The sequence below is a fragment of the Lacerta agilis genome, chromosome 5, assembly GCF_009819535.1.
Source record: "Lacerta agilis isolate rLacAgi1 chromosome 5, rLacAgi1.pri, whole genome shotgun sequence".
In the NCBI taxonomy this organism is placed as follows: Eukaryota; Metazoa; Chordata; class Lepidosauria; order Squamata; family Lacertidae; genus Lacerta; species Lacerta agilis.
This window is the reverse complement of record NC_046316.1, coordinates 77,701,812-77,714,712: the sequence shown is the minus strand read 5'-3', so window position 1 is coordinate 77,714,712 and position 12,901 is coordinate 77,701,812.

The following is a 12,901-nucleotide window of genomic DNA, read 5'->3' as shown; positions in this document are numbered from 1 at the left end:
GATTGTTGTAATTATGGCGCTGTGTTCTGCATGTATCTTTTATGAGGGAACTTGTGTTTGTGCGTGCGTGCAGACTTCAGAGGTTAGCAATGCATTCCATTTCCTCTGCCGCTTGATTTAACAGAATGCAATGCCCAATGGCATTTATTAAAACCAGAAAAGCGGGGAAGCTATTAGGAGTAACCCCCCAGCTGGAATGTATATTCAGCCTTGCCCGCAACAGGGCTGCGCTCTACATATCAGGCATAAATGAGAAACATCGTTCATATGGATTTTGCATACCGGCATGCAGTACAGATACCGCACCATTTCAGAATGCGGGCATACAAAGCGAAGGTGAGAAAGAGATCGATTTGCTCTGTCGATTTCTACAATACGCTGAACATGGTTCTTAGTTGAATTGCCTGAGGCAAACGGTCAGATCACAATCCATGTGGTTCTGCAAATAAGTGCCCTAGAAGATGTGGTTCAAAAAGTTAACCTACTGCCTTAACTGGGTAGCCCAGATCAACCGAAACCAGGGCTTTTTTTTTCAGCTGGAAGTTACAGAAGCTCATTACTAGCACCTCTCATTTGGGCACCATTGTCATTGTAAGAGATTAAGCGACATTTGCATGGTGAGTTCTGGCACCTCTTTTTCTAGAAAAATAGGTAAAGGTAACAGTACCCCTGACTGTTAGGTCCAGTCGTGGACGACTCTGGGGTTGCGGCGCTCATTTCGCTCTATAGGCCAAGGGAGCCGGCGTTTGTCCGCAGAAAGCTTCCGGGTCATGTGCCCAGCATGATGAAGCCACTTCTGGCAAACCAGAGCAGTGCATGGAAACGCCATTTACCTTCCTGCCGGAGCGGTACCTATTTATCTACTTGCACTTTGACATGCTTTTGAACTGCTAGGTGGGCAGGAGCTGGGACCAAACAACAGGAGCTCAACCCGTCGCGAGGATTCGAACCACTAACCTTCTGATCGGCAAGCCCTAGGCTCAGTGGTTTAGACCACAGCACCACCACAGGACTTCTATGGTCAAGCCATCTTTGGCATGAATTAAAAAGTAAAGAGTCTTCTTGGATAGCTAAGAGTGTGGTGCTGACAATGCCAAGGTTGCAGGTTCGACCCCCATATGGGACAGCTGTATTGGAGGGGGTTGGACTAGACCAGTGGTTCCCAACCCCTTTTTTGTCATGCCCCACCTAAGCACCTCTAAAATCCTGATGCCCCCTCCTGAGACATATAATTATTATTATTCAAAAAGTGAATGGTTCACGTGGAGGAAGCCTAAAAGGCCATTCACTGTTAATAACTCATTTTCAAATTGCCCCCCCTTAAAAATCAAATTGCCCCCCGGTGGGGCATGTGCCCCATGTTAGGAACCATGGGACAAGGTAATCGTCAGGGTCCCTTCCAACTCTATGATTTTATGAGAGGGCACCTGCTCAGGAGTTTTCAAAGAACTTCAAATGCTCCAGCCAAGTAATGTGTAGAAAAGTGCACACACTGGGGTACAGTCAATGCTATTTATCCAGAAAAGGAGGTGTCAGAACTCACCATGAGCACCTCCCTTGTTCTCTTATAATGGCAATGGCGCCCACCTGAGAGGTACCAGAACTGAGTTTTGGCTGGGGGGGGAGGTGAGCCCTGGGTATAAAATGCTTAACCTACAAAATGCATTATATTAGGAAAAAATTGTTTGCAAAAAGTATATATACTATAGAAAATTGTGTACAAAAATTTGTAAATTAGGAGAAATCTGCACTAATGTGCTAGTGTGTGTGCAGAGCGAGGAATATTCATTCCATTTCAGAGTGTTTATGAGCAATGGAATGGATAGCTGGAACATTTTTTTTTAAACGGTAGCATTTTTATTATGTGGGTGTAGCTCTTTACAAGGGAAGCTTTGGGAAACAGTAACATGCTGGAGGAGACTCTTGAGAGTCCCATGGACTGCAAAAAGATCAAACTTATCCATTCTTAAAGAAATCAGCCCTGAGTGCTCACTGGAAGGACAGATCCTGAAATTGAGACTACAGTACTTTGGCCACCTCATGAGAAGAGAAGACTCCCTAGAAAAGACCCTGATGTTGGGAAAGACGGAGGGCACAAGGAGAAGGGGACGACAGAGGATGAGATGGTTGGACAGTGTTCTCGAAGCGACTAGCCTGAGTTTGGCCAAACTGCGGGAGGCAGTGAAAGATAGGCGTGCCTGGCGCGCTCTGGTCCATGGGGTTACGAAGAGTCAGACACCACTGAACAACTGAAGAACAACAACAACAACAACAACAACAACAACAACAACAAAACATCCCCTCTCTTATCTGAAGACTTTTACCACACATTTAACTCCTTATACCACATGGTACCATTTGACCTCCAATTTATCCCTACAGCCTTTTTTGCCTGTCGGCTAACAAGCCAAGTTGCTATTTCATTATCTGTTAACTTCTCACCCACCAGAATTATTAAAGCGAACTTGCTGCTTCACCTTCATCTGTTTCCCTATTTTATTATTTGGATTGTGGGGTTCCATCTCTTTGGTTTTTCTGTGGTGTGCGGGGGGGGGGGAACCAAATTCCTTCAATTGTGCATTGTTTAATTGCTGCGGATAACTTTTTTGTGCGTCTGTTCAATTAGCAAACAGAACAGAGTGGCACAGTGGCATCACTGGAATATAAAACTCAGGAGTCTGTAAGGGCGTTATACATTCGGACACGACTAAACGACCAAACAGCAACAACAAGTGGGGTCATATTAGTCCAACCCCCTGAAATACAGGAATCTTTTGCCCAACATGGGTCTTGAACCAACCATCGTGAGATTAAGAGTCTCATGCTCGAATGACTGAAGTACTCAAGAGGAATTGAACAGTTGTTGGGCCTCGAACCCGGTCAGCTTCCCAGAGCATTGCTATGAAGGATTGGAAGCACAGAAGTTGAATGCCCAGGGAACACAGAAAGAAAAGTTTTATGTGGCTTTTAATGAGATGAGACATTTGTTTGTGGTTTTAGTACCTGCTGTCAGTTGTGGAATGGGTTTTTTTAGTTGGCACATGAAGAAAGATAATAAACCTCACAGATGCTCATTAACCCTTCCTTTTGGAATCGGGCATAAAACTGCATACTTGGGACTTTGAAGGGGCTTGTGTCTTATATACATGCACCCTGATCTAGCAAGGGAGAGAAATACAGATATATAAATACAGACGCTTTTGCATGCCCCACTAAAGTGGATACCAATTAGGATGCTCATTCCCGTCCATGCCTAACCCTTACTGAAGTGTCTGAGTGCACAAAGGGAGATGTGCAACTGTCAGGGGTGAGCCAGCAGTAAACCACACCAAGCAGGTTTGAGTTAATTCTTCATTAGCAAAAACAGGATCTGTACAGGAGTGTCAGGCCTAATAAGCAGAGCAACTCATTTCCAACAGGTCCTGCCACCGTGAAGCAGTTCCTGAGACTGAAGGTCCCCACCTCCTCACAGATGCCTAAGCCTCCTCCTCTTCAGGGTTACCCCCCAAGCAATCAGAGACTGCACCCGCTTCTCCTCTGCCCTCTTCATGCCTCTCCTGGTCCTGTGAGACTGAGGAGGAGGGAGCTTGTCACAACAGGAAGGGGAGATACCTGTGCCTCTTCACTAGTCAGACTAATCTCTGCTTCTTGGCCATGTTTAAGGATGTGCACCCAATATAGGGGAGCCTGAACAATTGCAAACAGGAACTGAGCAGGAAGAGCAAATAGTCTCTCGTGCACTGTGGATTTCTGAGGGGGTATATTTACTGAAACCTTCTGTGGACACCATAGGAGGTACAGACAGGCACATGGGTAACTGCTGAGCTAAGGCATCATATGACTCAATAGAAGAGTTTGCTGGAAAAAATAAACACACCCCATTCCAAAAAGTGACATAGCTGTAGAGAAACAGCAAATCCCCTAATTAATATGGAGCTCCGAACACTTAAAAAGCTGTATCATCATCGTATGAGCTTTTAATGACATCATCCTGACATGAAAATTAATATAACATGAAGTATCATCTCAGGGTAATGTTCCCACTGAAAAAGCAGCCTGTAAAACGAGACAAAGAGATGGCTCTTGAACCAAGCTTGGCCTGCATCTCAAGTAGATATTTCCTTTCACTTAACTTTGGGAAGGTAGCCTAGAACCAATGACAGATGGGCATCCTAAGTGCTGGGCTGGGCCTGAGTGGATAATGAAAGACACAGAAACCTTCTGCTGTCCAAAGGAGGAAAGAGATTTAAACACCTGTTTCAAATTACCCAGATATTATAAACATTTTTGGTAATTGGAAAGCCCTATGGTTTGAGAAAGTGAAAATTGCAGCTGCCAGCTCAGGGAAATTGGATAGGCAGGACAGAGAATGATATTCTTTGCCACTGCGAACCACTGATAAGAAGACCAAAGAGTCCGAAAGTTAAGGCCCCCACCCCAGACTGGTTTTTTTTAAGCAGGTATATTCTGCAACATGTCACCGGTGCAATAATGATATATTTGTGGTTTTGATTTATATCGGACCATCCACACTCCATTAATTGTTCTGCAACGCTTCCCTAATAGCACCACATTACTGCCATCTAGCGAGGCACTCCTGAACTACAGCACAATGAAAATGGGGCCAAAAAACCCACTTCCAAGAATATTAAGTTTGGTTCTCAAACTTAATCCGCTCCGGAAGTCCGTTCCAAAACCAAAGAGTTCCAAAACCAAGGCACGCTTTCCCATAGAAAGTAATGCAAAATGGATTAATTCATTCCAGACTTTTAAAAACAACCCCTAAAACAGCAATTTAACAAGGATTTTACTATCTAACAAGGCCATTGATCCATAAAATGAAAGCAATAAACAATGTACTGCAGTCACTCAATCCATCAGTAGCTGAACTGGGTTCCACACAGTCACAAAAACAAAAACAACAAATGTGCAAAAACAAAAATGCAAAATGAATAGCAAAAACAGACAGACCTCAGCATAATACGCAAAACGGAAGCGTAACACTCAAAACGGAGCACATTCAGCTTCTGAGAAAAGTTCGCAAACCGGAACACTTACTTCCGGGTTTGCAGTGTTTGGGTTCCGAGTTGTTTAAGTACCAAAGCATTTGAGAACCAAGGTACAACTGTATTTCAAAAGCTGAATATCGGGACACAAACATTGTTGAGCTTTTTTTTATTTTTTGGCATACGTTCAGATTTTCGCAGACATTCCAGTCCATTTCCTCCTGGACACTTCTTCCAACTGCCATATTCCGGCTATGCCCAGAAAATTCCAGACATATGGCAACCCTAGCTAAAAGTTACAGGAGTTCAGCAGGAAGTTATGGGAAATGCACTGGCTGGAAGCAAAGCTGTATGTTTGCACCAAAACCTTTGCGGGGGGAAACAATATGAAAAGCAGAATCACATATTATCCACCCATCCCAGGAATATCACGAGCACAACTCATCATGAATGCAAAATAAAAAGGACACCTGGATGTCTAAAGTAAAGGAAACACCTTGTGTGATGAAGTAAGAGCATAAATCGGACCTGCACATTTCTTAAACAGTCACAATACTTTCGTATCAGAGGGTGTTCTTTACCCGTTCAGTTGCTTGACCTAGGAAAGCAAGAAAGTGGAGCTATTCAAGCATTGTGAGCAAGAGTAACATAAGATGCATTTACAGGTAGGTAGCCGGGTTGGTCTGCCATAGTTAAAACAAAATAATAATAAAAATTCCTTCCAGTAGCACCTTAGAGACCAACTAAGTTTGTTCTTGGTATGAGCTTTCGTGTGCATCTGAAGAAGTGTGCATGCATACGAAAAGGGGGAAAGGGGGAAAGAGAGGACCCAAACAATTACCGCCCAGTCAGCTTGACATCAATACCAGGAAGATTCTAGAGCAGATCATTAAGCAAACGGTCTGTGAGCTCCTAGAAAGGAACATTGTGATCACTAAAAGTCAGCATGGGTTTCTGAAAAACAAGTCATGTCAGACCAATCTGATCTCATTTTTTGACAGAATTACAAGCCTGGTAGATGAAGGGAACGCTGTGGGTGTAGCCTATCTTGATTTCAGCAAGGCCTTTGACAATGTGCCCCATGAAATTCTTGTAAAGAAGCTGGTAAAATGCGGGCTAGACAATGCTACCATTCAGTGGATTTGTAACTGGCTGACTGACCGAACCCAAAGGGTACTCATTAACGGCTCCTCTTCATCCTGGAGAGAAGTGACTAGTGGGGTGCCACAGGGTTCTGTCTTGGGCCCAGTCTTATTCAACATCTTCATCAATGACTTGGATGATGGGTTTGAGGGCATTCTGATCAAGTTTGCAGATGACACCAAATTGGGAGGGGTGGCTAATACCCCAGAGGACAGGATCACACTTCAAAATGGCCTTAACAGATTAGAGAACTGGGCCAAAGCAAGCAAGATGAATTTTTTTTATAAGATGCATTTGGCAGACAGCTTTTGGCTTCCTTTTATCACAAAAAAGATCAGTGATCAGGCCTCTCATGCCCAAGTGAACCAGCCACACACCATAGACACAGGTGTGCACTATTGACATCTGAAGGCACTATTGTCTGAAGGCGGAAGCCATGTTCACAACTGGTGCTCCTGATCATCAAGGAATTAAGCATGCCGAAGACTTGGACACCACCTCCCATTGGAAAACAATGTAACAGATGTTTCAGGAAAGTTTACAAGTGAGACTTAAGGATCATAGTATCCACCTGTTGTTTATACCCACCACCTGTGCCCTTTAAACACAACGTACAGCTGCATATTCCTGGACTAGATGATCCTCAGGGTCCCTTCCACTTTGATGATTCTATAGTTCTATCCCTGTTTGAGTCACAGAGAACTGAAGGACACTCATTCAGTTTAGTAGAAAGGGGTAGGTGCAAACCTTGATCCAAGCCACTGAAATGACAATTCCCAGAGTGGTTTAACAATAAATCCCTCTTCCCATGGACCTCTGGGAACTGATGAGGGGATTAGAAGTCTTCTAACAATTCTCAGCACCCTTGACAAACTACAGTCCCCAGGATTCACTGCGGGAAGCTGTGGCTGTTTAAAGAGGTATGATGGTGCTTTCGGTGCAGATGAGGCCATCAGCGCTCTTGCCCAATTCCTCAGTCGAACATCTGCTTCCTTCAAATGAAATGCTGACAAATTATCAAGGAGGGCTGGAGGCTCCATAATATCCAGTAATTAACCTGAAAGGATCATTTGCCCCTGGAAATCTGCCAAGTACCTATTTGCATATCTCAGGTCAAAGAGCCTAGAAAGAATTAAGCAAGGATCCATTTTGCTGTGCTGCTGAATTCAGAGACAGCAGCTGCACATCTGTGAGGCTTTTAGGGGTGTTTTAGGAGTAATGATTTAGGCTAATGCAGGACAGCAAAGGGGGAGGCAGCAGCTCTCAGTGTTTTCCTTTAGGAACAAACTCACACTGCAAGAGGAGTGTTGAAAACAGCTTGTCTGAATGTTTTGATAATGTCTTTTTATGAGCCGTCAGTGCTGTATTTGTCTCATAGCAAACCACACACCAAACACAGCAGAGAGAAGAGAAGACTTGAAATTTCTTGGTTTTTATTATTATTATCATTCTGTTAGTTTTGCATACACAAATCTATGATGATAGCTTTGAAACTGAAGTGAGATTTTCTTCTCTTCTTTAAATACGATGCATCTCCAAGAGAAAAACCCCTCACAAATTTACGTCTGATATCAAATTCTAATGACCTGGCGAAAGTTACGTTTTGTGCTGTTCAACTCGGACTAATGCACAATCATCTTAGCAAGGGTGGGGGCTATACTTTTGCACAAGATAATTTGGTGACGCGCCAGTGGGGCTTGGCTCTTTGAAAAGCCTCAAATTTTGCCATGACTGATTCACTGTCCTGTTGTTTTTAATGAGTATTATAATCCATTACTGTAATGACCTTTAGTTAATTGAAAAATAAATGGCGATTGGGGAGAGATACAGCATTATCCATCTTGGGAGGAAGCCAGGATTTATCCACCTCCCATCATGCCCACTGCTCCCTCCAGACCCAAACCCTTTTTGCTAGATTATTTTCTTTTTTTTTTAAACATATTTATTGATTTTCCAACATATATTTCCAATTACCAAACAAATTACAATGCCAAATTAATTATACAATTCCAATTATAACAATTCCAATTATGCCAAATTTTTAACTTGTGAATTCCCCATGTCTCGGACTCCGGAGCGCTTTCTTATGATCTTTTCCAGTTGCTTCATAAAGTCAATATTTTCACAGCCTCTGATAAATGCCAGCAAGCAGACACTCTTATAATAAATAATGTCTCTGTGTGGAAAAAGCCATCCTCTCCCAATATCGCATTTCGGCTGACGCCATCTTGAAAGTCTCTCATAAATCAAACTTGTAAATCAAACTGCGACACACCAATTTCTTCCCCTGTGAGCCGTCCCCACTCCTTTCCGGGAGGGCCAGACCCTCGTAAATTCCACTATCAATCGTCCATCAAATCCGGCTTCTCCCTTTGAAGTGGTGTACAGCTCCACAGGCTATCATCAGCACTCGGCAGTTAATTCTAGCTGCGTCACAGCCAGCCGAGGATCCTCCATTTCTGTTGAGTCAAGTCCAGATCAAGTTTCACCTCCACACAGTTTATTTTTGTAATTTCCATTCTAATTTCCATTCTGTCTTTTAAAGTCCACTTGCCATTTGCCTGTGAAAGTGGATTTTCTAGGGGGAGGTTTCGCCCGTGTTAAGTAGATATTGAGGCAAAACAAACGGAGATTCCAGAGCTTACCCCCCCTTCTTTTCCCTCCTTCACATACCAATGTAAAGTCCGCGTCTTCTTCCAATCTTCATTCTTAATCACTCAGGGCTGCAGTTAGCAACATTCTTCCCACTCCTTTGTCCGAGACATGCCCAAAATCTTTAAACAAATTTATATATCCAATTAAAGGGAGCGTGCACGAACGGGGCCGGCTCCAGGAGCTGCATCTGAAAACGAGCCCTATGTGCCCAGACTCCCCCACCGGTCCCGAAGGACCCAAAGCGGGTTAAGGAGTACCGCGGGCAAAGGCAGCCCTCCCCGTCGTCCCGGGGAGGTGGGAGGCTGCTTACTCCCATCGCAGCCGCCAAATTAACTCGTGATAGATAGCAAAGATGTTAAAGTCCGCCATCCTCCCGCTGTGCACGCCGGGAACTTTTGCTAGATTATTTTCAACATCCTTCTAGCCCAGGCACAAGGAACTTCTGACCCAGGGTTCAAACATGGCCCTCCAAGCCTCTCTATTGGCCCCTGGGACTCTCCCCAGACCACACCCCCAACCTAGCTCCATGCTGCCAAGCTCCTCCCCTCACCAGACCTGTTTTGCATTCCCTTCCAGTATTTTAGCCTGGCCGAAATGTGTTTTTTGAACTCCTGTTAAGTACATGATAGGGAAACCTTGGTCACAGCCACATCATACATTTTAAAACCCTCTGGTGGCAGTTTAAAAGTCATGGCTACCCCCCAAAAGAATCCTGGGAACTGTGGTTTTACTTTTGTGCAGGTAGGCTAGTTTCTATGCATACACTCCTTTATAAGGCTCAGTCTAAGTTTGACTGAAGCTAACATCACAAAGCTGCTCTGCTTTAGCAGTGTGCCTGAGCGCTGCCTTGCCTCAGGGTCTTGCAGAAGAAGAAGAAGAAGAGTTTGGATTTGATATCCCGCTTTTCACTACCCGAAGGAGTCTCAAAGCGGCTAACGTTCTCCTTTCCCTTCCTCCCCCACAACAAACACTCTGTGAGGTGAGTGGGGCTGAGAGACTTCAGAGAAGTGTGACTAGCCCAAGGTCACCCAGCAGCTGCATGTGGAGGAGTGGAGACACGAACCCGGTTCCCCAGATAACAAGTCTACCGCTCTTAACCACCACACCACACTGGCTCTCAACAGGAGAGCCAAGTTCATGCAGGACTTGTAGCTAGTTGTTCTCTGGTACCTCTGACATCCAGCTATCTGTGGATGGAGCAAAATGATGAGGGATGCATCCTCACCATGCATTTAAAACATGTTCATACCACTCTAAAACATAGCTGACAACCTTTCCCCTTTTTTGCGGGAAATTCCCTTATTATAGCATTGGGAAACAGCAGGGAGGGTTGACAGCTATGTATTTAGCAGCGGGGAACAGCAGGGAGGGTTGACAGCTATGCTCTAAAAGTCATTCACACACACACAATCACGGGAACCGCAAGTATCTGAAGGCAATATGTCGTCCCTGGTGTAGTTCAAAACTAAGGCTGAACAAAATTGCAACTTCTTTCACTTCTGTGTTTGTTTGTTTGTTTTGGCTCAAACAGTTTCTCTCTTTTTTCCAGCATGTTTTCAATTCTCCCCTCTCTTTTGAGTTGAATCATGCTGACGTTTACTGAAGCACATTGCCATCATCTTCTAACAATTATAGGTTTGCCTAACAGTATGCCCGTATCTTATGTGATTGGCTGTGTTACACCTATTCACATAAGTATTCACTTATGCTTCTCCCACCCTGCCATTGCTTTTCCTTCTTTCCTTCCTTTCTTCCTCATTGGTTTTACTAGGGTGTGATATTCTTTACAAAACTAATGGAACAGCTCTTCAGCAGCAGCAGATCTGCTGGTGAAAAGAAGCTGTTTTTAAAAAAGACAACATCCTAAGATATTAAAGTACAAGCTTTAGATATTACAAGTAGGGACTATAACAACTTTCTGCAGGATGCAGTGTCCTTGTCCCTTGTCCCTGGATTAGAACAGAAATTGATTCCTTCTTGCATCACTACATGCAACTTCAAGCACCAGTGCCTCAATTTGCTTCTTTTCCTCTTCCCTCCTTGTCCATTTTCTCTTTGTGTTATGTATTTTGTATTGTAAACCAGTAGTCTTGTTTTTTTATTATTATTATTATTATTGATCTAATGTTAGCCACTTCGGGAACTTTTTCAGCTGAAAAGTGGGATTAGGGTGTGGGTGGGTGGGTGGGTGTGGGAGAGAGAGAGAGAGAGAGAGAGAGAGAGAGAGAGAGAGAGAGAGAGAGAGAGAGAGAGCCTAGTTTATTATGAGAAATGCTGAACTCTATGGAGCCAAACAAAATATTTCTGCACAAAAGCACCGTTTCAACATCCTGCCATTTCTAAAGAGCAATTGTTCAGGTGAAAACTGAGCACTGAGAAAGTTCAGCCAAGTCCCATTAAAAACCTCTCAAAGTTCAATCTCTGGTTATCCCACTTATATGCATTATTGCTCCTCTTGAGCCCAGAGGTTTGACCTCCGTAAGGGCTGGAATTTAACAGAGACTTGCAAAGAAAGACACCAAGCAACTAGTTTTGTGTTCCACGTAACCCTGCGGAAACTGGGACGTACCTTTGTGCAAAGCAACTTGGTGTGCTGCCAAGGCGACAAGTCTTTTTCAAAGCTTCACATATTGTTGTTTTGTTGTTTTTATTGGTTATGGTGTAATTCACAGTATTGTAATGACCTTTTACAATAGCTAATGGAATGACCTTTATTTGAACAACAGATTATGATCAAAAAATGATAAATGACATAAGGTGTCAAGCTAGGTCATTAACGAATCTGATACTAGAGGGTCTAGATTGACAATACACTGACCACAGGTAGGTCATGGCTACAGACAGAGATGAAATCTGATATTTTTGTTTGCATGTTAATGAGAAACTACCTAATTCACACTTCTTGAATCAATACACAAACTGAAACACAGATATCCTTTGAAATTCACAGTTTGCTGAATTTTGCAATGGCGTTGTCCGAGCAAACAATAGATACAAAACTATATACTTTCAGAGAAAGTGGACATAAAGCAAAAATAATACATCAGTGAAAATAACATACAAAATGCATTATATTATAGGGAAACTGCCTGCGAAAATGTGTACGGTAGTTAAAACTGCATACAAAACTATGTTTATTATGAGAAAAACACACGAAAATATGAACTAAATCAGGGGGAAATTACCAACCCTAGGTAAGAGAAACCACCTTGAGCATTCTTTCAAACATCAGATCACATGCTTTCAAGGGGTTTCAAAGTTCTCCAGAAATGCTCAAGAGGGTAATTTTCAGGCCTGCGCTTCATCTATCCCTTGTAAAAAAATTATTAAAAGCACAAAATCCCTCTGCTTCAGCAAGTGTGATTGTTTGATAACACTTGAATTATCATCGAAGTGCTGTAAAGAACTGAAAATATTCATAACAAAGGCTCTGTTATAAACAATACTAATTTAGCACTCTCTAGTTAACTAGCAGTTTTGTGCTCAGTGTTATTCAGTCTGCCAGTCGTCATACCCAGGTTCATTCTGCCATCAAGATTCAAAATGGTGTCCAGTTGTAGGACAACATGGACCAAAACCTGCTCCTCAGTCTCAGGAACCATCATGTAATATTTTGAGACAGCATCTTAAGAGGTGTCTGAATGCTTAGAGAACAAACAGCTTTCCATAATCTTGTATCCATCCATCCATCCATTGATCCATGAGCTAGCTTTTCATCCTTCTTCAATCTCTTCAGCAGAAGTTCCATCACCACTAAAATCTTCCCACCGCCATTGATATCTAAATTATCATACCTAACTGTGAAACAACCCTGTCAAGAATGCTTCTGATCTTTCCCCCAAGGGCATATACAGTAGAGTCTGCTATGAGCTGGAAGCTTATAAAACAAGAGAAAGAAGCCCATCGCATATAGCTCTCTAGATATGGAGACACACATCATGAAGCAAAATTTTCACACTTCTTGTTATGTAAGGCATTGTACTGAGCAACTAAAAACATTGCCAGGTACCTAAAACCACCATTCTCTCATATCCCCATCTACCAATAAATTGCACACATCAAGTACACAATTCAGTCCTATTCCATGCTACAATTGT